The sequence below is a fragment of the Loxodonta africana genome, chromosome 18 (assembly GCF_030014295.1).
Source record: "Loxodonta africana isolate mLoxAfr1 chromosome 18, mLoxAfr1.hap2, whole genome shotgun sequence".
Lineage (NCBI taxonomy): Eukaryota > Metazoa > Chordata > Mammalia > Proboscidea > Elephantidae > Loxodonta > Loxodonta africana.
In genome coordinates, this window is record NC_087359.1 from 60,056,348 (window position 1) to 60,082,376 (window position 26,029).

General features: G+C 40.4%; 1 protein-coding gene and 1 pseudogene across 4 annotated transcripts in view; one reads left to right on the forward strand and one right to left on the reverse strand.

The window, feature by feature from the left end:
• LOC100658036 (protein FAM222B) overlaps positions 1–26,029 on the reverse strand; it is a 90,444-nt gene that overhangs the window by 40,102 nt on the left and 24,313 nt on the right. The gene's annotated exons all lie outside the window — the stretch shown is intronic.
• LOC135228109 (large ribosomal subunit protein eL19-like) lies at positions 9,905–10,663 on the forward strand (annotated as a pseudogene).

Below are 26,029 nucleotides of genomic sequence, written 5' to 3' on the forward strand. Positions count from 1 at the left end.
ACCACTACATTTAACCACATTTATAACCTCAAGCAGAGCTGTCAGACTAGGTAGAATTTTGCTCATGAGTACCTGGGCACAGGCACAATAACAAGAGGTCAGAAGACACCCGCTTCCTTAAGACGTATTTTTTTAATTTTTACCACCTTTTACAGTATCCTTTAGAAATGTGTGTTGATTCAGAAAGTTTCAAATTTTATCAGATGAAATGTAACTAAATATGCTACAATTATGTGACAATTTTTCATCTTCAAAGCCTCCAGTCCCAGGTGAGTCCATGAAAAGCTGTCAGGTGACAGAGATACACAGATCTTAAATCTAGTTCACCAAGAGAGCTGAACTACTTCAAAAAGGAGATCTATAGGGGAGATAAAAAATTTGGATGCAATTTGAAGTGTCAGGGTGTCAGAAAGTCCTTTCATAGGCCCAGACTAAACCCAAAACAAGTAAGTCCATGGACACAGTCATTCATTCTAACGACAGTGGAAAAGGCAGCTTCTGTAATGTTACAGATCATGGCCGCAACAAGGAAAAAGAATTCAGCAGGCTGTTAAAAAAACTGGGGGCATGTGTTTGGAGAAGAGCTGAACAAGATGCTCACTCGCGCCCTTTCCTCCCTTCCTCAACTGCAGGAGTTAAAACAGGCCATATTTCTCTACTGACTTCCTTGCCTAAGAGTCACTTCACCAGAAAATAGATGTCTGAAACCTGGCTTTCAAGTCTTAAGATTTAAGATACCTGTTGTTAGGTGCCACTGAGTTGATACCGACTCACAGTGACCCTGTGTGACAGAGTAGAACTGCTCCATAGGATTTCCTAGGCTGAAATCTTTACGGGAGCACATCGCCAGGTCCTCTCTCCCAGAAAGCCACTGGTGGGTTGAAACTCCCAACCTTTTGGTTGTGGCTGAGTGCTTAACCATTGCGCCACCAGGGCTCCTTTAAGAGACCTAAGGTTACATAAAAAACTTTATTGTAGGTACAGGGCTCACAAGGTATTACTGATGAAAGCCTTTGGGTTTGTGTATACTTGCGCTTCCTGACCCTGGGGCATTATCACATACCTTGCTGAAGTACTGGTACATAGGTATCTTCTTCTGGCTCTGAAGTACCTCATCAGAGTGCACTGCTGGACTTAGAAACTTCAAGGAATATTCATAAACCCGTATTTTTCCTATGTAATGAGTAACACTGATTTACAGTGCACCCAACAAACCAAATCTGTTGCCACTGAGTTGATTCCAACTCATAGCAACCCTATAGGATAGGGCAGAGCTACCCCACAGGGTTTCCAAGGAATGGCTGGTGGATCTGAATTGCAGATGGTTAGCAGCTGAGCTCTTAACCACTGCACCACCAGGGCTCCTACACTGCATAACAGAGTAGTTTATCAGAAACTGCAGAGAGTAGCTTAGGGGAAATTTTTAACACGTACGGAAGAGTTATGAATGGGAGCAGTGAAAATGTTAGGATCTGCAGCAACACAACAACTCCCACCAAAGTCATCTGTGGAGAAATACAAGTGACTACTATGTATATAAAGAAATGGTGCAATTATCCAGTGATTAAAGAAATGCAATGACAAACATGTTGGGTGGGGTGGAAGCCCTAAAACTCACTGAATCAAGGATACAGTGAAGGGTCACTAAAATGATACTTTCTGTCTGGAAAGTAATCTAGAAATAATTATCAGCAGTTTTTAAAGTACTCATAGTCTTTGATACAGCAATTTCACTTTTAGAAATCTACTTTAAGGAAATAATCAGAGATATGAACAAAGATTTATATACAACTCTCTTCACTGCAGTGTAAAATAGTAGCATAAAAACTGGAAATAACCTAAATGTCCAAAACCAAGGAAATGATTACATAAATTATGGGATATAAGCCTCCCAAGCTTTTTTTTTTTTTTAAAACAGTAGCTGAAGACAAAGAACTATGGTTGTAATATAAATACTGGGTTAAAAAGCATATACAAAGTATTTATGCCAGGTGTTTATTACTATATAATAACAATAAACTAAATTAATAATAATTACAATTGCTGTTGCTAGACGTCATCGAGTTATTTTCGACCCACGGCGACCCTATGTACAACAGAACGAAACACCGCCTAGCCCCTCGCCATCCTCACAATCACTGTCATGCCTGAGGCCCATTGCTGCAGCCACTGTGTCAATCCATCTTGTTCCGGGTCTTCTTCTCTTTCAGTGACACTCCACTTTACCAAGCATGATGTCCTTCTCCAGGGACTGATCCCTCCTGATAACATGTCCAAAGTACGAGATGAGGTCTTGCCATCCTTGCTTCTAAGGAGCATTCTGGTTGTACTTCTTCCAAGATAGATCTGTTCCTTCTTTTGGCAGTCTGTAGTATATTCAGTATTCTTCACCAGCACCACAATTCAAAGGTGTTAATTCTTCTTCGGTCTTCCTTATTCACTGTCCAGCTTTAACATGCATATGAGATGACTGAAAACACCATGGCTTGCGTCAGGTGCACCTCAGTCCTCAAGGTGACATCTTTGCTTTTCCACACTTTAAAGAGGTCTTTTGCAGCTGATTTCCCCAATGCAATGTGTCTTTTGATCTCTTGGCTGCTGCTTCCGGGGGCATTGATTGTGGATCTAAGTAAAATGAAATCCTTGACAACCTCAATCTTTTCTCTGCTTATCATGATGTTGCTTATTGGTCCAGTTGTGAGAATTTCTGTTTTCTTTACATTGAGGTGTAATCCATACTGAAGACTGTGGTCTTCGATGTTATCAGTAAGTGCTTCAAGTCCTCTTCACTTTCAGCAAGCAAGGTTGTGTCATTTGCATAACGCAGGTTGTTAATGAGTCTTCCTCCAATTCTAATGCCCTGTTCTTCTTCATATAGTCCAGCTTCTCCGATTATTTGCTCAGCATACAAATTGAATAGGTATGGTGAAAGGATACAATCCTGACACACAGCTTTCCTGACTTTAAACCACACAGTATCCCCTTGTTCTGTTCCAACAACTGCCCCTTGATCCTTGTACAGATTCCTCAGTTAAGTGTTCTGGAATCCCCGTTCTCCGCAATGTTAACCATAATTTGTTATGATCCATACAGTCAATAAAACACAGTCCATAGAGTCAACAGAACACAAGTAAACATCTTTCTGGTATTCCTTCCTTGCTCTCAGCCAGGATCCATCTGAAATCAGATATATGCTTTTTAACCCTGGTTCTACATCCTCTTCTAAAACTAGCTTGAATTTCTGGCATTTGCTGTCAATATGCTGCTGCAGCCACTTTTGAATGATCTTCAGCAAAATTTTGCTTGCATGTGGTATTAATGATATTGTTCAATAATTTCTGCATTTGATTGGATCACCTTTCTTGGGAATAGGCATAAACATGGATCTCTTCCAGTCAGCTGGCCAGGTAGCCGTCTTCCAAATTTCTTGCCATAGGCAAATGAGCACTTTCAGCGCTACATTCGTTTCTTGAAACATCTCAGTTGATATTCTGTCAATTCCTGAAGCCTTGTTTTTCGCCAATGCCTTCAGTGCAGTTTGGACTTCTTCATTCAGCACCATCGGTTTCTGATCACACGTTACCTCCTGAAATGGCTGAATGTTGACCAGTTCTTTTTGGTATAGTGACTCTGTATATTCCTTCCATCTTCTTTTGATGCTTCCTTCGTCATTTAATATTTTCCCCATGGAATCCTTCAGTATTGCATTCGAGGCTTGAATTTTTTCTTCAGTTCTTTCAGCTTGAGAAATATTGAGTGTGTTCTTCCTTTCTGGTTCTGTATCTCCAGGTCTTTGCACATGTCATCATAATACTTTACCTTGTCTTCTTGAGCCACCCTTTGAAATCTTCTGTTCAGCTTTTACTTCATCATTTTTTCCTTTTGTTTCAGCTACTCGACGTTCAAGAACAAGTTTCAGAGTCTCTTTCGACATCCCTTTAGGTCTTTTCTTTCTCTCCTGTCTTTTTAATGACCTCTTGCTTTCTTCATGTGTGATATCCTTAATGTCATTCCACAACTCATCAGGTCTTTGATCATTAGTGTTCAACACGTCAAATCTATTCTCGAGATGGTCTCTAAATTCAGGTGGGATATCCTCAAGGTTGTACTTTGGCTCTCGTGGACTTGTTCTAATTTTCTTCAGTTTCAACTTGACCTTGCATATAAGTAATTGATGGTCTGATCTGCAGTCAGCCTCTGGCCTTGTTCTAACTAACGATATTGAGCTTCTTCCACTGTCTCTTTCCATGGATGTGGTCAATATGATTCCTGTGTATTCCGTCTGGCGAGGTCACGGGTACAGTCGCTGTTTCTGCTGGTAAAAATACGTGTTTGCAATGAAGAAGCCATTGGTCTTGCAAATTCAATCATGCAATCTCCAGCATTGTTTCTATCAAGGCCATGTTTTCCAACTACTGATCCGTCTTCTGTTTCCAACTTTCGCGTTCTGATCACCAGTAATTATCAGTGCATCCTGATGCCATGTTCAATCAATTTTAGACTGCAAAAGTTGGTAAAAATCTTCAATTTCTTCATCTTTGGCCTTAGTGGTTAGTACATAAATTTGAATAATGGCTGTATTACCTGGTCTTCCTTGTAGGTGTATGGCTATTATCCTATCACTGACAGCATTGTACTTCAGGATAGATCTTGAAATGTTCTTTTTGACGATGAATACAACGTCATTCCTCTTCAAGGTGTCATTCCCAGCATAGTAGACCATACGAGTGTCCAATTCAAAATGACCAATATCAGCCCATTTCAGCTCGTTAATTCTTAGGATATTGATCTTTGTGCGTTCCATTTTTGACGATTTCCAATTTTCCTGGATTCATAGTTTGTACATTCCATGTTCAGATTATTAATGGATGTTTGCAGCTGTTTCTTCTCATTTTGAGTTATGCCACATCAGCAAATGAAGGTCCCCAAAGCTTGACCCCATCCACGTTATTAAGGTAGACTCTACTTTGAGGAGGCAGCTCTTCCCCACTCATATTTTGAGTGCCTTCCAACCTGAGGGGCTCATCTTCCAGCAATATATCAGACAACATTCTGCTGCTATTCGGTTTGTTGTACTGTGGGGGCTTGTGTGTTGTTGTGATACTGGAAGCTATGCTACCGGTATTCAAATACTAGCAGGGTGACCCATGGCAGACAGGTTTCAGCTGAGCTTCCAGACTAATGCAGACTAGGAAGAAGGACCCGGCAGTTTACTTCTGAAAAGAATTAACCTTAGAAATAGCAGTGAAACATAATTAATATTACATATACATAAAAATTTGTCCTTGGGTAAGTTTTCAAAAAGGGAAAAATCCCTATGTAGGTAACTGTCTGCTGCAGCTCAAATCACCTGAAGAAGCCTGAATTAACATGAGGCAATTTATTTAAATGGTTAAGACTTTGGAAGCAGACTGACTGGGTTTGAATTTCAGCTCTGACGCTTACTAGCTGTGTGTCCTTGGGAAAGTAACTGAACTTCATCTGTAAAATCGGATAACTGTACTTATGTCACAAAATTGTTGTGAGGCATAAATGGGCTTAATATATTCAAATACTTAGGACAGTGGTCAGTGCCTGACACACAGTAAAAGTGTTATTTAAATGTTTGCTGTTGTAATTTTCCTAATCTATCATATTGCAAATCACTTTTTATCTTGCTAACAGAATCAAACCATCCTCTTGCATTTTACAGCTCTTTACAGTTTGAAATATGTTTATATACATTATTTGAAATTTAAAATAATCTTTTAATCTAGATGGAACAAGTGTCTCTCCTTTTCCACAGATTAGGAAACTCAGGCTCAGAGAGATTAAGTAACTTGTTCAGAGATATGCGGCTAAGACAGTGGATCTGGTATTGGAATCTGTCTTAACTTCTAGAGTTGTGGCTCATTACATTAGACAATCTGCAGGTTGTGACTAACCTTTTTTTAAGAAAATAGAAACTATCACATTAATAGTAAGAATACTTACTATTATTAATAATAGTATTAATTACTATTATTAATAATAGTAAGAATGCTTACTGTTTCATGACTCTCTTTCAACTACCTATATTTATATATATTTATGTGTGTGTTTACTGGGATGCAATCCTTATTGTGGGACACAGACAAAAATGTTTTAAAGACACCATACTATACCACAGCTACCTCTCAAGTCTATTTACTGAGCACCTATCACTACTGTATTCAACAAAAACATACAATTATAAGCCACAGGTTTGTTTTTAAATGTGACTGTAATCACTGACTTTCCTATGGATTTGGGGAATTACCTGTCCCAAATCAGCACTTTGCACTATATTACACTTTGGCCAGCCTAACACTTTGGAACTGGTTCTCAGTGAAAATCCGCTCAAGATGAAATGTAAGCCAGCAACCATTTTCCCAGAACACACTGGGAAAATGCACAGCACAACCTAACAGACAAAGAAAAGCTTTAAGCTCAAGTGGTCAGACTTTTTTTTTTTTTTTGGTGAAAGTTGTATCATCCGCACAGAGGACACTGTATCAGAGAAGACGTGGAAGACAGTTACCTCTCATTCTCAAACACTCCTAGCACCAAAAACTGCCCCCTCTCCTCTCCTCATGCTCTTCCCTAAATGTGAGAAGTAAATGCTGACCAATTCTGAACCTACTCTCAATTCATACCTTTTCTAAGTCAGTTTCCATTTGCACACTAGTGATGTCTTCGGGAAGCTGAGCATCATGGAGCCCTCCACAGTCTCTGGCAGGAAACATCCTCCTGCTCTCTAAATTGTTTTACATTTTCTGGGGAAAAAGATTCTATCCTTTTTCTGGCCATAACATCTACTATATCCACTATATATTACCTTCTTAGAACCAGTTCTCTGTGCACAATGCCTTGAGCTTATGCTCATTACATTTCTAGTGAAGAGCTTCAGAAAGACCAGTAAGTTTAGTGCAGGTACGGAATGAAGTCTTATTTACAGTTAAAACATTGCCTTTAATTCTATCTTTTTAGTCAGCTGCCAACCAGGGTTAGTTCGCCAACAGAGTTTAAGGTAATAGAGCAACATGTGACTGATGTATTAATACGTTCTGTTCAATTTAGGCCCTTCCTCCTTCTCCTCAAGCCTAAAAAAAGGACAGAATCAGGAGGAACCCTGACATAAAACAATTTTTGGTGAGGGTTTCATAAAAAAGCCTTCGTGAAATTCAGAGATCTTACCTTGTCATGCCACTGAGACTCATTACTGTAACCTGAATATTTATGCTTCACACACCCCATGTCCAAGGCTCTAACAAGTCTCTAAAGCTAAAGGCTCTCTCAAAGTTGGACAGGCTGTTAAACCTCAAAAGAGCCCAGGAGCTGAAAGCTCAATGAAGAAGATGAACATCCTCCTCCACTCCCAGTCTGCAAGCCACCACAACTAGCTAATGAAATTTGGGATACTGGCTCATCTTCAGGAAGAACAGAGAACAGTAGTTTCTGTTGGAAGAATTCTTTTACAGTTGGAGTAAACACATACTGAAATGATTCTGAAATTAGCTTTAGGAAGCTCCTTCATATCAGGTGTTGATTACAAACAAAACAAAAAAAAAACTAACAAAATAGTCTTTTAAACCTCTGAAGGCTTCAAAGTACCACAGCTCCCTCACTGATCAGCAGAATTCTTCTGCCTACCTCTGTAGCCCTGAGAAACTGCCATCATCATTTAGCTTTGCTATTTACTCCGTCTGTGACTGGTTCTAACTGGTCGAATATGTGCCTTACAACAAAGAAGTAAGCCCCTCAAAAACAAGGTGATTACCTTCAATTACTTTAGCACTGAATGAATCAGGAAAAAAATTATGTAACTATATGCTTAATCCTAAAGATGCCTAAATGACTTGCCTTCCTTTTATTTCAAAGATACCTCAAAGGAAAGACCAACACTATCCAAATTAATATCTTATGGACAATGGTAGAAAATAAAAGTTCATAACTCTTCTATTCCTGGTACATGCCTCCTTCACTCACTATAGCTATTCACTGTCTTCTCTAATTTCTACTCTATAAACCTCTCTCTCTGGGGGGTCCTTTACCAAGGAGAACCTTTACCAACTTTTACCCCGTTCCCTCTGTTAAAACACTTCAATTTGATCAGAAACAGAAAGCACCCAAACAGGGTGAAGAGGGGATCCACAAAGCAAAGAGTGGTGGTGGAGGGAGGAGGCCCGGTGTGGGGAGTCCCAGAATGGATACAGTGATCACTCCCCTAAACAGCAATGAATGCCAAGAGGGCCCATTCAGATCTTGGTTTCTAGATACCAAATTCTCCATTAAAACAAACCAAGGCTCCTTGGAGAAATGGGTGATACCAAGAAAGTACAAGATAAATTTGGTATATCTTGCTGTATAGGAACAGAAGTACTTAAAAAATAATGCTGACATGTCAAAGGACATAGAAGCCACTGAATGCTCAATTAGTGAGGGAGGTTCAGAGAGGGAAGTTTACAGAGGAGATGTTAGGAGGATAGTGAATGAGTATACTGAGTGAAGGAGACATGTCCCAGGAATGTAAGACCTGTAAACTTTTGTTTTTTTACCACTGCCCATAAGATGTTAATTTGGGTAGTTATCAGCTAGTCCTCTTGAAGTATCTTTGAAATAAAAGGAAGGTAAGTCATTTGGTTATCTTTAGCGTTCACTGTGATGGTTAAGATTGTATGTCAGCTTGGCTGGGCCATGATTCTCAACGTTTATATGTGATCACCCCCATGCTGGGATCTGCTGTGAGTAGCCAATCCGTCGAAAGGGAGTTTCCTTGGGCGTGTAGCCTGCATTTGGATATAAGTGGACATTCTGGCTTTTGCCCTCTCCGGATCCTGCAGCTGCCTCCTGTTCATTTGACCTCCAGTTCTTGGAAGTTGAGCTAGCAGCTTACCTGCCAATCTTGGGAGTCACCGGTCTTCACAGCCTATGAGCAAGAATCCTGCTCTTCAACCTGACGATCTTGGGTTCACTCGCCCCTGTAGCTACGTGAATCAGGAGAAGCCTTGTGGTCTTGCCTGCCGATCCTGGGTTCACCAGCCCCTGTGGCTACGTGAATCAGGAGAAGCCTCTATCGTGATCCACCAACTTGGAACGTTCCAGCCTCTACAATCGCATGAGCTGTTTCTCTCTATATATGGTTATACGCTTTACTGGTTTTGCTTCTCTAGAGAACCCAGCCTAAGATAAACATATATTTGTAAAATTTCTTCCTGATTTACTGGCCAAATCTGGGATAACCTGAGCATCAAAATAAATAATGAGAGTAACAGGGAAAAGAAGTAACTTTACACCAATAAAGATTAGCAGGTGCCACCTTAATCAAGTGGTCAAACATTACCAGTAATGGGACAAATGAAAATTCTGGACCACTTGAAATTATGCAATGACGAATGTAGTGTCACTTCAGTGATATTCCTGTGAAGATGTGTAGCCTAAATTAAACATGAGAAACCATAACACAAACCCAAATTGAGGGACTTTCTGCAAAATAACTGTTGGTAATCATATAACTGGGAAAGGGGTAGTTCAGTGGCAGAATTCTCGCCTTCCATGGAGGAGACATGGGTTCAGTTTCCAGCCAATCCACCTCAGGCGCAGCCACTTCCCATCTGCCCGTGTAGGCTTGTATGTTGTTATGCTATTAAACAGGTTTCAGTGGAGCTCCCAGACTAAGACAGACTAGTAAGAAAAGGCTAGCGAACTACTTCAGAAAATCAACCAGTGAAAATCCTACGAATCATAACTGTCCAATTCCATTGTACATGGGGTAGTAATAAGCTGGGGACCAACTTGACAGCAGCTAACAATAACAACGACAATCATTAAAAGTGTCATGGTTGTAACAATCCAAGAAAGCCTGAAGAACGGTTCCAGAATAAAGGAGGCTAAGAAAACGTGACACTTTCCTTTTGCCGCTCTGGCGGTAGCCATGAGTATACTCAGGCTTCAGAAGAGGCTCACCTCTAGTGACCTCCACAGCGGCAAGGAGGAGGTCTGGTTTGACCCCAATGAGATCAATGAAATCGCCGATGCCAACTCCTGTCAGCAAATCTGGAAACTGACCAAAGATGTCCTGATCATCCTCAAGCCCGTGACCATCCAATCTTGAGCTCCACGCGGGAAAAATACCTTAGCCTACAGGAAGGGGAGACATATGAGTATAGGTAAGCAAGAAAAAGGTACTACCAATGCTCGAATGCCTGATAAGGTGACCTGGATGAGGAGGATGAGAATTCTGCGTTGGCTGCTCAGAAGAAAGCATGAATCTAAGAAGAATGACCACCTCATGTATCACAGCCTGTACCTGAAGGTGAAGGCGAAGGGGAATGTGTTCAAGAACAAGCAAATTCTCATAGAACTTATCCACAAGCTGAAGGCAGACAAGGCCTATAAGAAGGTCCTGGTTGACCAGGCTGAGGCCCACAGGAAGCACACAATTGCCATGAGGGGCCGTTCCAAGCCAAGAAAGAAGAGATAAACAAGACTCTTTCCCAGGAGGAAGGGACCAAGAAATAAAGCTCCCCCCTCTCTTGTCTGAACACGGTGGCCTCAGCAGTTATACAGATCAATCATTCAATAAAACGAGCCCTGACCTGCCAAAAAACACAAATAAATGTGATGTGCGATTCCCAACTACATCCTTTTTGGTACAAAACATATTATCTTGGGCAACTAGGAAAATTTAAATTGGGGCCTGAGAATTATATGACAGAAATATAAATGTTAACTTCTTGATTTTGATAATTTTATTCTGGTAAATGTTGGAGAATGTCCTTGCTTGCAGGAAATACACACTAAAGTATTCAGGATGATGGAGCTTCAGGGCCACTAACTTACTCTCAGATGATTCAAGGAAAAAAATGTTCTTTGTATTGTACTTTCAACTTTTCTGCAAGTTGAGATTTTCAAACTTTTATTAAAAAACAAACAAACCAAAATAAAGTAGCAGTGTTGAAGCCTGAGAAGGGGGTTGAAGATCATAAAGAAGAGTTGGAGAGAGTGGTCTATTGATAACCATTCAGGTTTTATCTTAATGCAGGTGACTCATCTCTGAATTGGTCAGTGCTGACATTGGGGTTCATGCCATCTCGGATAGGTTTCCTGTAACTTTGTATCATCAACTTCTAATTTCTTTTCTATACTTAACCTGAATAAAAAATTTTCCAATGTCTGTACTTCAGATTCTCTCCCCACTTCCACGCTGTTCTGGCAATGGTTCCCTTGTGAGGCAGTCATTCAACTCTCTTATCTTCAAAATGGTGAATTTCACCTTTGGAAAAAAAAAGGTTCCCAAAAAACTGTCTATTCTGAAGGAGGTACCATTTAATGACCCTCCTTTCTTCAGGTCAGGCATTCAATCCTATGTTCTCTTTACCTGCATGTTCACATTTTAATAAGTGTTTTTTTCAAGGCCTTTCCCTCTAAACACGTACCCAGAACCTCATCACCTGCGATGGAAACTCCCCTATGCTCTTGTCTAAAAGAAAAGCCTTGTTATAAGGTATCTTCTGGAGTGCAATAGAGTTTTGACACTTTTTCCTCCCAGTATACAAGAAGTTTCAAATGACATCATAAGCTCTTATCTCCAGACTTCCTGAAAAGTACCCCTATGACTAGCTTCTCCACTTTCACACCAACAGCAGCTGGCAGGCAGGGTCTTGGTTATTCTCCAGCAGAAACGTTTTCAGTAACAACCAATGAGGAGCTTTGAAGTAGTACAAGGATGATGTTTATCACCCACCCTTTCCTCTTCTTTCCTAGTTGGTGGTATCACAGGGAAGAGTCAAACAGTGAGAAGTGGGGGTGGGTGGTCAGGGAAATTCTGGAGGAAGGACAGTGTGTTATGGTCCTTCTCCAAACAGCCATGAACTTTCTTCCCTCACTTTAAACAAATGCTAACAAAAACAAGCTCTTAAAATGCATTGCCAACCCACTTTGAAATATGGCGTCTGGGGTCTTAAATGTTAACAAGCAGCCATCTAAGATACATCAATTGGTCTCAACCTACCTGGATCAAAGGAGAATGAAGAACACCAAGGTCAGACGATAACTATGAACCCAAGAGACAGAAAGGGCCACATGAACCAGAGACTTACATCATCTTGAGACCAGAAGAACTAGACGGTGCCCGGCCACAACCGATGACTGCCCTGACAGGGAGCACAACAGAGAACCCCTGAGGGAGCAAGAGAATAGTGGGATGCAGACCCCAAATTCTCATAAAAAGACCAGACTTAATGGTCTGACTGAGACTAGAGGAATCCTGGCGGTCATGGTCCCCAAACCTTCTGTTGGCCCAGGACAGGAACCATTCCCAAAGACAACTCATCAGACATGGAAGGGACTGGACAATGGGTTGGAGAGAGATGCTGACGAAGAGTGAGCTACTTGTATCAGGTGGACACTTGAGACTGTGTTGGCATCTCTTGTCTGGAGGGGAGATAGGAGGGTAGAGAGGGTTAGAAACTGGCAAAATTGTCACGAAAGGAGAGACTGGAAGGGCTGACTCATTAGGGGGAGAGTAAGTGGGAGTATGGAGTAAGGTGTATATAAGCTTATATGTGACAGACTGACTTGATTTGTAAACATTCGCTTAAAGCTCAATAAAAATTACTAAAAAAAAAAAAATGCATTGCCAAACTCCCCGGCAACTTATTCTCAACAAAATTATACAGCCACATCCATGAAGATATCCAAGGAGACTGATCAACAATTGGGAAGAGAACCTAGCAACACAGGACACTAAGGCAGACAAGAACATCCGAAAGAAATCGGAAGTCACCTGGAGATCTAGCCCCAACTGGAATCAACTTCAGCCTTTTGCATTTTAAGGAAATAAGACATTGCTCACAAAACCATTTACTTTCAGGGTAACCACCAAACAAGAATACTGAAGGGAAAGCCTGAAGGGAAAATCACAAAAAGATTTAAGAGTCATTTTTAGAGAGAGAGAGAGAAACTGTTTTCCTTCTTTCTATCCCTCTTTCTCCACCTAGCAAGGGCAGTTTCCAAAGATAACACAAAAAACTTTCTATTAAAATGACATACTAAAATTCCTATAGAGCTAAACAAATGTGTCCTTAGCATCCTACTAATTTAAAAAGCGTCCAAAAGTTTTCTTCCGTGCTCTGAAGAGAATTTAAAATGCAACCAAAAGACCAAACTGCACCTTGCCAATTACAATAATCTTATAAAAAGCATACATTGCTGTGAATGACATTATTTCCATCTCAGTCTATTCTCCTATGATGAGCAGCAGTGAACTCAAGGGTATGATCTCAGAATATAAAAAGTCATTAAGGCTGCTCCTTAATAGAGTCTTTTAAAATATGATCCTATACACAGCTCTTCAAAAGAAGGACGATATGTTTTAATTGTGAGATGGGTTTTTACAATGCTTTGACCTCTTGTCTAAAAGAGGTCTGGAAAAAGAAATAACTGCAGTAGAGGGAGGGAGTGAAATGTGTCATTCTGGTTATTATAATCCATCAAATTCATACTTCGGCCTTGAATAACTGCAGCCAAAAAACTGACCTGCAAATAATTATCACCGCTATCTGCAATAAAAGTTAATTGGACATAATTGAACTAATGCCCTAAATCACAGGAAGCTGCAACTGGCGAAGACCCCACTCCTCCTGCTTCTTCAATCTGCAAATGAAACTGCTAATGATAATTTGTGGACAAACATGAAATTGCTCTCATGATTTCCTCACTGCACATCACTCAGCAATTCCAGCTAATGCCCGGCATGTCGGGCCAAGAGAAAAATCATTAACTGCTGCTTCCTTTGATAAAGATGAATTTTAACAATAACCAAACCCATTAAGGCTCAAGGTTGCTGAGAACTGTGACATTTCCCCCGGATGCTCTAAGTAAGGCACTGTGGCCTGATCTCCCTGCCCTAGTACTATGCACTAGATGTGCCCTGCGCCACTAGCATGTGTGGTGATGAGGCAGTAGTAAGAGACATTATGCAAGGCCAGAAGCTACTAGTGGACTAATAACTTACCTTCTTATAAAAGAACCTTGGGTAATCTCATTTTTAGACAGGCAAATTGCACTGTAGATCCGCTTCAAGAACAAAGATTAAATCACTTCTGAATGGACTTTAGAGCTGATAGATTTCCTGCTGTCTGACTCATTTACCTTCAATTCTGGCAAAGAACTGTACTCTTTCCCCTGGAATTGAGTATCAGACTCTTTGCTTTTTAACTGTGTCTACAGCCTGAGGGAACTAAGACTCCTGCAGGCATTGTGGTGTCTCAGGAAGCCACTCTGTTTTCAGAAAGGAAAACTGTGGTCTTTATATCATTAGTAACCTGTAGACAGGAGAAAGATACCCTGTTCAAGTGACAGAAAGCAGAAGAGAAAAGCAGGTAGGTACAAAGTGCTACGCGTTTATTTTTCTTAGGTGGTCTGGATTCTATTCTGGCAAAGAGGTAGCTAGAAATGAATGCAACCAGAACCTGTCTTAGTTTCCCAGTGTTACCATAACACAAATACCCAAGTGCGTGGCTTTAAAGAACAAAAACTTATTTTCTCACAGTTCTGGAGACTAAAAGCCCAAATCAGGGTCTCTGCCCAAGTGGATTCCTTCCGTGTGGGGCTTCTGACCAGTACTTTTCGGTTTGGCCTCCTGCTGAGAATTTGCATTTCCACACCCAGACAGAGCAAACGGTTTTGTGTATACATAAGAATCACCTGGAGATCTTGTTAAAATGTAGATTCTGATTCAGGGGTGGAAATGCAGATTCCCCACAGGGTGTCAAACTGAAAATAAGGGGTTTGAAGCCCTGCTTCTGCTGGCCTCTCTCTTAATTCTGATGACCGCTGGCCACCTTTAGCTTAGCTCTGCTCCTTAAACATTCATCTGCCTCAAACCACCACTCAGACCTTTTAAGACCTACCCTACTCCACTATGGCCTCGTTAACAAAAGAAAACCCTACAGTCAGCCCTCTACATCTTTGGGTTCAGAATCCAGATTTGACCAACCACTAATAGAAAATATTGGGGGGGGGGGGCTTTTTTTCCTTGTCATTATTTCCTAAATGATACAGTATAACAACGATTTACATAGCATTTACATTATACTAGGTATTATAAGTCATCTAGAGATGATTTAAAGTATACGGGAGGATGTGCATAGGTTATATGCAAATACTACACCGTTTTATATAAGGGACTTGAGTATCCGCAGATTTTGGTATTCGTGGGGGATCCTGGAACCAATCTCCCAGGGATACTAAGAGAGAAGTGTATTTCCAAACAGGGCCACATTCACAAGTATAGGGGTTAGGACTTTAACACATCTTTTGGGAGGACACAATTCAACCCGTAACAGAACTTTTCCCAAAGAAGCAGCGAGACCACCTGCCCATTTGGTACTTTTTGGTAAGTTCTGGAAGATTGCAGTATACTTCCTCTACTCCTTAAAATGTAACACTTTCTGACGTGAAATACGGAGAAGCCTAGGAATAGTGCAGACATAAGTAAAAAACAGGGCTTGGAACCGGTTTGTCCTGGTTTGAACCCCTGCTGATAATTTGCATTTCTAACAAGTTCCCAGGCGATGATAATGTTGCTGGTTAGGGACCAATTCTGAGAACCACTAGTAGAGCAAGAGTTCTCAAAATTTATTATCCATAAGAATTACCTGGGGATCTTGTTAAAATGTAGATTCTGATTCAGCGGATGGGGGGGGGGCGGAATGCAAATTCTCAGCAGGGATTCAAACCAGAATGAACGGTAAAAAACAGAGAGGAAAGCAATAGTTATAGTGAGGGATCTAGGAAATCATAATAATGGATAGCAAAAGGCAACAGGAATGCTTAGCCTGAAAAAAAGAACACCTAGTAGAGGGACATCATTTACTCATTCACTGAGCACCTACTATGTGCCAGGCACTGTGACAGTATTACGTATTAGGAATATAAATATGACAAGCAAAATTCCTGGTGAGAAATGTAAATAAAGCTGTTTGGGAATTCAGATAATGAAACGAATACTTTCAAGGGACAGCAAGAAAAAAGGGGAACAAGAGTACAGGTCATTGAAAGCTGAGTAAGAATTTACCAGATTGAGAAGTGTAGGCCACTCTAGGCAGGGAAAACTAGCAGAATGAAAGGCATGCTGTTGTAAAACCAAATGGCATGTTTACTGAACCACAAGTGGTCTGGTACACAGAGTAGAGTGTATGTGCTGAACCTGATGTGCCATATTATGAAGGGCCTTATGTTACATATTAGAGACAGAATAGCAGATTAAGAGGAGGCTGGGTTAGAGTCATAACTCAATGTTCTTGCCATTCAATCAGCATAAAAGTGGCCCCAACACCTTAAAAAAGATTACATCTGTAAAGTACTTAGTACAGTGCCTGGCATTAGTCAGTATGTACTTGCAGTGTGGTGGACTGCTTTTGGGCAGACTTTCTCTTGCCATGGTTTTTTAACTCCCGCCCAAGTGACTGGGAAGGACTGTACAAATAAGGTAATTGTGGCCCACCAAGGGGACTGGACTAGGCTTCAAAGAGAGCCAATTCCAGAGCAGAGGCACCCCATTCCACCAATAAGCCTCCTGCTCAAAGGCACTCAGCTTTCTCGCTCCTGGGCCGGGAAGCCACTTCACCATCTCCTGTGGGTCTCTCCTGCCATCGTTTCTCTGACACTGCTTCTCGCCGTCTTCAGTGTTACAGCTCTGTCTCCAGGTCTCTTGGTTCCAGAAGCGTCTCAGCACAGGGATCCTGGGTCCAAAAGTACCTCGAGACACTTATCGGAAGAGCTAAGAGGGCTTTGTAACACTTGCCCGAGAAGGACAGAGGTTGAGGGGCCAAGAGTTTTGCAACACTTGCCCAGACAGGGCAGAGGCCAAGGGCCAGAGAGACGCATGCTGGTGAGCATGGCTGAGAAGTGGCTGTCCCGATGGAAGAACTGTATCCTAAGCATTCTTAAACCTAAATTGTAACCTGTTACACTTCCCTAATAAACCCCATAATCCTCAGTAGTGTCTGTGAGTTCAGTGTGGCCACTGCAATGAATTATTGAACCCAACAGAGAAGTAGAAAGTGCCATGGGAGGGTGGGTTGGTGTCAGAATTGGTAAGGGTGGCAGAGAGAGGAGGCATGTCTGACGTCCACCTCGTAAGAATCAGCCTTGGGCTGTTGATCTCAGTTCTCCTTCCCTCTTGTGAAGTTAGAGGAGGTCAAACGCTGCCCCCACACCATTTTCACAGTGCTCAGTGATGGTAGTTATAACTATTATTAGCTAAACCCAGTAACCCTAGGGTAGACTTTATCCTGCAAGCCATGGGGAGATACGATTTTAAGAAAATATGATCAGATGTCTATTTTAAATAAGTCTGCTGTAAGTGTGAAAGACAAAAAGGAAATGGCAGAAGCCAGTTAAGTGGCTATAGCGATTGTCGAGGTGAGAGATGACGATCTCAAATGAGTGTCATAAGAAGGCTGTCATACAAAGAAGGGAGTAGCTTTACCTCTGAACTCCAGAGATCAAAAATAGGTTAATAAGTTAAAGTCTGAAGGAAGGCAATTTTAGGTGAACCTAACAATTTGAGCTTGTTCAACAGTGGCACAGCACTAAAAATGCTGATGCAAAAGCAATGCCCATCTATCAGGAATGATGGAAAAGAGTTATTTTCATTAGCTAGGATTCGGACAAGATGACCACTAAATCTAACTTCCATTATTCTAAATCACTTAACCAAGGTGGTTTGGTAAAGTCATTGATAGCACCCTACATTTGTATAGAGCTTTACAATTTTCAAGGTGCTTTCACATTGATTCTTTCATTTGATCTTCTCAAATGCCCTATGAGATAGTCTGGGCAGGTATCATTTTCACAGATAAAGCAACTAGGAACTATATCATATTAAAAAACCAGTTTAGGGACACAAAGTTAGTGAGTGTCTGGACTACAACCAGGTTTTCTGGCTCCTAGTGTGTGCTCCTTCTACTCTTATCACTGCCTCCAACATGGTGCCAGAGTTGAAAATCCATTCTGAGAATCCATTTCTCTTTGGTCATCCATCTGTTTATTCTCAAAAATCAAGAAAATTCTTCTGCATGTCTTATATTCCTTGCTCAGGAGCTTCAGCCTATTCCTTTGTTCTCCTATGTACCCTGTCAAGGTAAGTAAGAGCTAGTAACCTATCTTTCTATAAAGGTCCTTCATATTTGCATCCTATTAAAATGCCTGTCACTTCCCTGATCTAGGCCAATTAGTTCCTTGAGTTTTTCCACATATTCTTTTCCTTAAGCTAGAATCCATTTCCCAATTTAGTAGTAGCTGCAGGAAGACCTGGAGTCATCACCATGAGTCGGAATCAACTCCTTGATAACTAGTCCCTGTCCCCCACCCCGGAAGACAATAATCCATTCGCATATACTCCAATTCTAACATTTATTGAGTACCTACTATGTAGCAGGCAGTGCTCCAGGTGCTGGGAACACAGCAATGAACAGAACTGACCAAAATTCCTGCCTGTGTTGTACTTCCATTTTTAGTGGGGCAGGGGAGGTTGAAGGTAGGGGGTGGTCAGACAAACATATAATGTACAGGTAAATTATATGGACTCTTAAACCAAAAAAAAAAAAACCCAAACCGATTGCCGTTGAGTCAATTGTGACTCATAGTGACCCTACAGGACAGAGTAGAACTGCCCTCCATAGAGTTCCCAAGGAGCACCTGGCGGATTCGAACTGCCAACCTTTTGGTAAGCAGCCGTAGCACTTAACCACTATGCCACCAGGGTTTCCTATGGACTCTTAGAAGATGGTAAATGCTATTAAAAAATAATAAAGCAACATGATTAATGTCACTGAAATGTACATGTAAAAAATGCTCAAATGTCAAATGTTTTGTTATATATATATTTACCACACACACAAAAAAAGAATAATAAAGCAGCGTAAGGAGACAGTTGAGTGAGATGGGGGCACAATTTAAAAATTTTTAAATAGTACAGTCAACACAGTCCTCACTGAAACTAGTTTCTCCACGGTTTATCCGCTAGTTTCAGCGCAAAACAGCATTACAGCTTATAATTAGGTAGTAGACATTTTTTAAAGCACTTGAACAATAATATTGGTTTTTTCCTCATTTCAAGTTTAACTCTTAGGCACTCACACTCTTAATAAAATGTAATCTATCAATTTGTTTGAAGAGTCAAATCTTGTTTCTGTAGCATAGAAAACTCTTCCAGCAATAATGCAACAAAGTCATGCTTGCCTGCACACATACACAGATCACTGCTGGATGTAACTGTCTTTGATAAAGACTAGCCTTTTCCTGTTGAACAATGGTACTTTCTCAAATTATGTGTAGGGAGCTGAGATGAACAGACGTGGGCAGAGGGGGAGAGGGAGCTGGTATAAACAATTTCAGAGAGCTTCAAAACTGGCGTGCAGGCTTGAGGTGGCATCAGCCTCACTTCTAGCTGCACTTAGGAACGCGCTCCCCCAAAACATACTGTGAATGATACAGACGACGTATTTCAGCTGGGACATTTGTTCAGCTTGGAGAAGAGGCAAAAATGAAAATACAGCTTGCTAAAAAGCTCCCTGTTTCAACTTAATTTTGCCATGGGCTACAGAAATAGACAAAGGACTTTTCTTAAAAGGAAAGGTTCCTTTTGTCTCTCTGGAGAATGTTCTAACATAGTATCACGCTCCGAATGCACTGTATCTCACAGGGATTGAATGAAGCCCAACTACTTTTCCTTTGTAAAGCACTTTAGTGAAGGCACAATAACACCTGGCAGAACAGGTTAAAGCCAAAATTTGGATTCTTCATTAAACTACTGGTCTCAAGTCCTGAAACTGAAGAGGTTCTGGGAGAACAAGATAAGCAAAAGCCAAACCAGTACCTTAAGAGCTACAACATGAATGTCTTCCAGCCAGAGGACACCATTCAGGAACTCCGGAAATGTGACTTCTCCACTGATACACTGCAACCTAGGATGAGCTGCTTTTAACTGCTCATAGTCTTGATACCTGCTTCCTTATAGGGTCGCTATGGCAGTTGGAACTGACTTGGCGGCAACGCATTTTTTTTTTTTAATAGTGTGAACATAAATGAAATGTCAGTAGTAGGTTTAGCTTTTGGAAGGAAAGAAAAAAATCTAAGTTATGATTAATAATGCTTATATTTCTCCTCTGAAGCAGTGGGGATGTCATCTAAATCATTTCAATTCTATAAGTGTCATAAAATCTGATTTTTACTCAGATCAGCAACTGATCCTCAAACCACTTTGCCGAATGCAAGTTAACTGCCAATTGGTCACGGAAACCTTGCCTTTTAAAATCTGCTGTAATATTTAGCTGAAACTACCACTTAAAAAAAAAAAAATGCAAGAAACATTTTTCCACCAAAAAGCATTTGGAGAAATCCCCAGCTTTGAAGTGATGACTTACAGTACTTCTTTAGTCATACAAAATCTGACTATTCCAAATGGATTTCATTTCAGCCGACATCTCTGATCATAAGTACACACAGTCCTATGTTGGAAGAAGTCAGAGAAAGGTTTAACAGTTCTTCTTTAGGTTGGCTATCTTCAGCTCACCCTCACGGGATGATTCACATACACAGTCACTCATCACTTAATGCCACAATGCGTTCTCTGATTTGGATGTTGTGTGAACACCATATTACGTACTTCACAAAGCTATATGGTGTATCTTTTGTTTCACTTCCAAATTGATACTTCTCCCTTGCCTCTTGCTGCTGCTATCATTAGCACTGGTTGTGCTGTGCTTCGGAGCCAGGATGCGTTTCACGGTAATATTTTCAAAAGAAAATTAAACCGATAACACAACACTCAAGAGATAGGAGGTAAATGAGACTGGATGCTGCTGCCTACAAGTCGAAGCACAGACTGTTATATAGTAAACTTATTTGTAAGTAGGAAAAGTTCATATTAAAATAACGATAGAATGTACAGTACACACATAAGCCAGTAACATACATGTTTATTATGACTACCAAGACATATGTTATACATTATATATGTACTGTACCATTATACATCTGGCAGCACAATCACTCTGTACATAAGAGACATGAGACAACGTGTTGCACGCCGGAAGCTGTTATGTTCTCTACGTCCGGTTAAGTCCACTAAGTCCTACTCTCTGATAGAGATTTCTGAACTCTATTACAACCTTATGGGACCACAGACATATACACAGATGGATGTTGCCGGAACAGACATTATGTGGCGCATGACTGCACTGCAGGGCCAGAAGATGCCAACAAAGAAGACACGCCAATATCAAGAGCTAGTTTCCCTATGACTTAATTGGAAGATCTCAACTTTTCCATAGGACCTCAGCGCAATTAGGTAGCAAGGGTAAAGTTTTAAGTATTAAAAAAAAGTAGTCAAAACTGTCTCAACACTATTAAACTGAAGTTCCTAGCTCTAGTACTGAGTTATACACTACTTTGATGATTAAGGAGCCCTGGTGCCAAAACGGTTAAGCGCTCGGCTGCGAACCAAAATGTCAGTGGTTCGAATTGACCAGCTGTTCTGAGGGAGAAAGAGGTGACAGTCTGCTTCCATAAAGATTACAGCCTTGGAAACCCTATGTAGCAATTCTACCCTGTCCTATAGGGTCGCTATGAGTTGGAATCAACTCAACGCAATGGTACGGTTTTGATACTAAGAAGCTAAATGTAATCTATGCTCTTGGCTATCTTTTTTCTACTGGTCTCTCAAATGACCAGAAAAAGAAAACAAATGCCTGAACAGTTTTTCAGCTGGAAAATCCCAGTTAAAAAGTAGAGGACTTTAAAGCTATTGCTTAAAAATGTGGTCTTGGGAATTTCTTTGGGTTTCACCTGTCTACATGTTCCCTGTTTGCCCTTCTGCATGAATAGTCAAAACTCTGATCAGGAATGAGCCCTTAACTGGAGCATGGCCCATACCTTTGTAAAGATGATCTTCATCCTTTTCAGCCAGACTGAAATGTAACAAACTCAGTTCATGCCTGAATTTGATCTAATCTGTGCTCCCTTCCTGGGACCCACCAGAACCAAATATAATAAAACTTCAACTTGGCCTTTGATTTACATCGTCTTTTATTCCTCCAACCCCTCATCCTGATCCTTCCTCTTCTCTTGATTGATAATGGTATCCTGGTTTTTAGATTCCCTTCACAACTAAAGAAATAAAAATGGCCTCGCAGGGTAGAGACAAGAAGATCCGAAATCATTTCAAATAGGGATCCTGAAAGGAGTTCTGGGAGAAAAGAATTAAATATATAAGAGAATCAAAGAAGGGAATAGTTCAGAGACCTTGGCTCTGGGTCTGGCCTCACTACCCAATCACTGTCTAGACAAGTTAGACACTCTCGGGCATTATTTTCCCTACCGGAGAGAAATGCTGAGACCAATGAGAGCATGCTTATACAATTCCCAGTACGAAAGTTGCTAACCAATCCAAAAGTAAAAACATTTATCTTCTTAATACTGAAAATGATTCTTGGGCTGAATAAATTGTCAAGCTTTTGTGAGTTGTTATATAATTACACCCTACAACCCTACATTTAATTTCAAAGTATAATACGTACTCACAGCACAAAAAAATTCCTTTAACCCAAGCCCTGGGCCTTTTTCTTTTCTTCTATTACCATATATAGAGTTACATATAATGAAAACATCTAATTAAGAAAATTCTAAGATCTGGCCAAACAAAAAGACTGTCAATGCTCACAGAATGCTTATACAGAAAAAAGTTGATGGAGACAGCAAATAAATAACTGAGCAATCTAAGTGTTTGGAACAAAAATATGGATTAAAGGTTTATATCTGAAAGGCAACTTTGTTTTGAACTCTACCATGCCCATAATAAGTGCCCTATGAAACACAGTCCCGGTAATTAATTCAGTAGACTCTTCCCCTTTCACTGCCAGATTGAACAGTTCTGAGGATAATCTCCTTCACTCTCCCAGGGCTCAGTTGGAAGATTCATTATTTATGCCCTCAATTGTTTACTCTGTCCTATTTTTCCATCCATCCAGGCCCAAGGGCAGTGTTATCATCGGCCTGATTCCAAAATGAATACTTTAGCTCACTGCCCTACCAGTTACAAAACCAAAGATAATCAAACACAGTGGTTATCTTAATACTGGGGAGCAACCCCACCCCATGGACTGATCCAGAAGTTAATAACAATGCTGGTCCAGGTTACCAAAAGCTAAATTATCTTGGATGGATGAAGTGAGATCCAGACATCATTCTAGTTCTTTATTCTGAACCACTCAGCAACATATATATGTATGTGCAGCAAGAATTCATAAAGGGCAGTATAGTTAGAAAGGCGGTTTCAGCCTTCACCAAGAGCAGACCTGTAAACCACATCTAGAGGATTAAATTGATTGAGATGCTCTTTGCCTAGCAGCCATTCATTAGGAAAAGTTCAGTAACTCACCAGTCATCAATTCCACATCCTTATCTGAGCTGTAAACAGATAACAGACTCTGACTCTACCAAGTCCCCTACCTTCTGAATTCACAGTAAACAACCTCCTCAAAAGATTCCGCTTCCAACAGTCAACTCCTGGGGAGAGGGTTATGCTTAAAGGCACACAAAATACCTTCTCTGACATTTGACTGACAAAGCAGAGTCAGAGTAGCTAAAAACTACCATCAGCCACATCTCCATATGAATGCATTCATTGTCTCTAAATATGTCTCTCACATTGAGAGCAGCACTCCCAGGTTTTTGCCTCTAATATTTCCTCACCTTGAGCAAGCTTTTCTAAATACCAAATTCTCAAGCTGATTATTATGAAAATCAAGCAACGCCAAGGGTCCAATCTTTTCCTTCACCTTCTCAAGGGATCACTTTACAGTTTAGATGTGAATGGTGGATTGGGCTGAGTCTCCCTCTTAGTGAGAACACAAGGCCCTTTTTCTTAACACATTCTAAGCTGTGACTCACAGAAATAAGCAGGATGAATACAAACAGATTGCTAAAGAAAATTAAGTTAGCTACCCTGACCTTTGCAGCACTATGTTCCCTTACCTAAGAGATTATGGGAAGTCATGGCTTCATAAAATTGCTTCCCTGCAGAGTATCAAATTTGAGGGTTTCCATCACCCTTAAATCGTATTTGGAGATCAATGTAGATACATTTATTATTAGTTCTATATAGAGCCTTTCGTCTACCGGGAAAAATTCTTTGGGGAAATTACTGCAACATGCAAGGTATTGATTACACAAATCAGTCAAGAAAATAGAAACATAAAAAAATAAAGTAAGCAAAGTGTAATAAAACCTGTATAAAATTTGAATGTCAAATAGGAGGACAACTTGTTTTTGTTTTTTGGCAGAATTAAGTTGAAGTAGTATATGCTTTAATATGCTCTCCAAGTGGAGGTTTGCTTTTTACTTTTTTGGTCGTCTCTCTAGTTTGCCGTATCTTAGACATCAAAGTGCACTTCATCTTACACAGTAGTTTCAATCACTGATTTTTAACACTTTATTCTTCAGTAACAAGTTAGGCAAGACAACATTTGGATGGATCTTCTTTCCCTTCCAATTTCAACATGATTCATGGAGTCTTAAGCCACAAATGAGTAACAAAGTAAAAATCCAAAATACAACATAGGTTTCCTGCGCATCTGCTTTTTGCACAATTCTATACTAAGGCTACTTCAGATATAAAAAAAATACAGTAAGTTTCTTGATCCCTAATAAGTTTCCACAACTGAGGGCATTTCCTATCCCATCATCCCTATTCTGAATAACACCTGCCTTCACCTAAACTAACTAAATAAATAAATAAATTTTTTTTTTTTTCACCTAAACTGCTTCTGACTGGTCAGCAATACAATAAATCAATGCAAAGGAAAAACACTAATCCAGTTAAAACCGTAAGACAGCTCTGGCATAATAAGTCTGTCTTCAAAATTGGTTTCCAGTTAGAACAATCTCTGGATGCTGAATCTGGATTGCAAGAATGAACTCCGAGTCACATAATTAATATTCATCAAGGTGCTGCCAAAAAACTGATACTCATCCCTTCTGGCACTTTAGCTCTTTGCTAATCAACATTAAGATAAACCTGTTCCAAACACCTTCGGTTGGAAATGCTCGATTAAAGTTTAAGTTTACCACAAACACAGACATCCAACACACACACACACACACACACACACACACACACACACATCCTGTTTCTAACATCACAAATTTTAAGTTTTATATCCTCAATTGGTAACGTCCCTCTCAATTTGAAATTTACAAAGAGGTTCCTGATTTTGGCTGGAGATCCATGTCCTTCAGGAAGAAGGATCCATACGTTGCAGAAGCAAAGACACTCAGAAGAGATGAATATAATTTAAATTGTAATGCAATAAAAACCACTCAAATTCATAGTGAAGGGGGAGGCTTTGAAAAATAAACAAATTAACAAAATTCACCTGGATAAACTCAGTTTTTGTCTTCAATCACAGACACTAATCCTTCTGAGAACCTATGAATATAAGAAATACGCCCACAGAGAAACAGGTAAAACTTAAGTTTCAATAACAGCAAGGTAAGTTTGCCGGCTCTGTGTTTCTCCAACCGAGCTGAGCTACTTACACGAAGCCAGTGACAATAAACTCAAGGAAGGGACTTTAGCAGAGTTAATCCCTAACAACTATCAGGATTTCCTTTAATCACCATTTGAGGGTGCTCCCTTTTTCTACAAGCACCTTGTTGTTGCTGATTAAGGCAGTCCCAAGTATGAAAGATGGTGAAGACAGCCTTAATGGACACGGATGTAATACAGCTCCAAAAACCTACTCCCAGATTTTTTTTTTTTTTTTTTGCGGTTTACTGCATCGGATGCCACACAAGAAAGGGCTCCTTTTTTCTTCTCTGTGCATTTTACTATGCGACCGACATGGAACCATCAGTAAAAGGAGGTAAGAGTCCTGAATCTCCTTACTCTGCTGCAGGAGTGAGATGACGGAAAGGCAGGAGCATTAGAAAATAAAAATAAACTGACTGGATGTGGAAATCT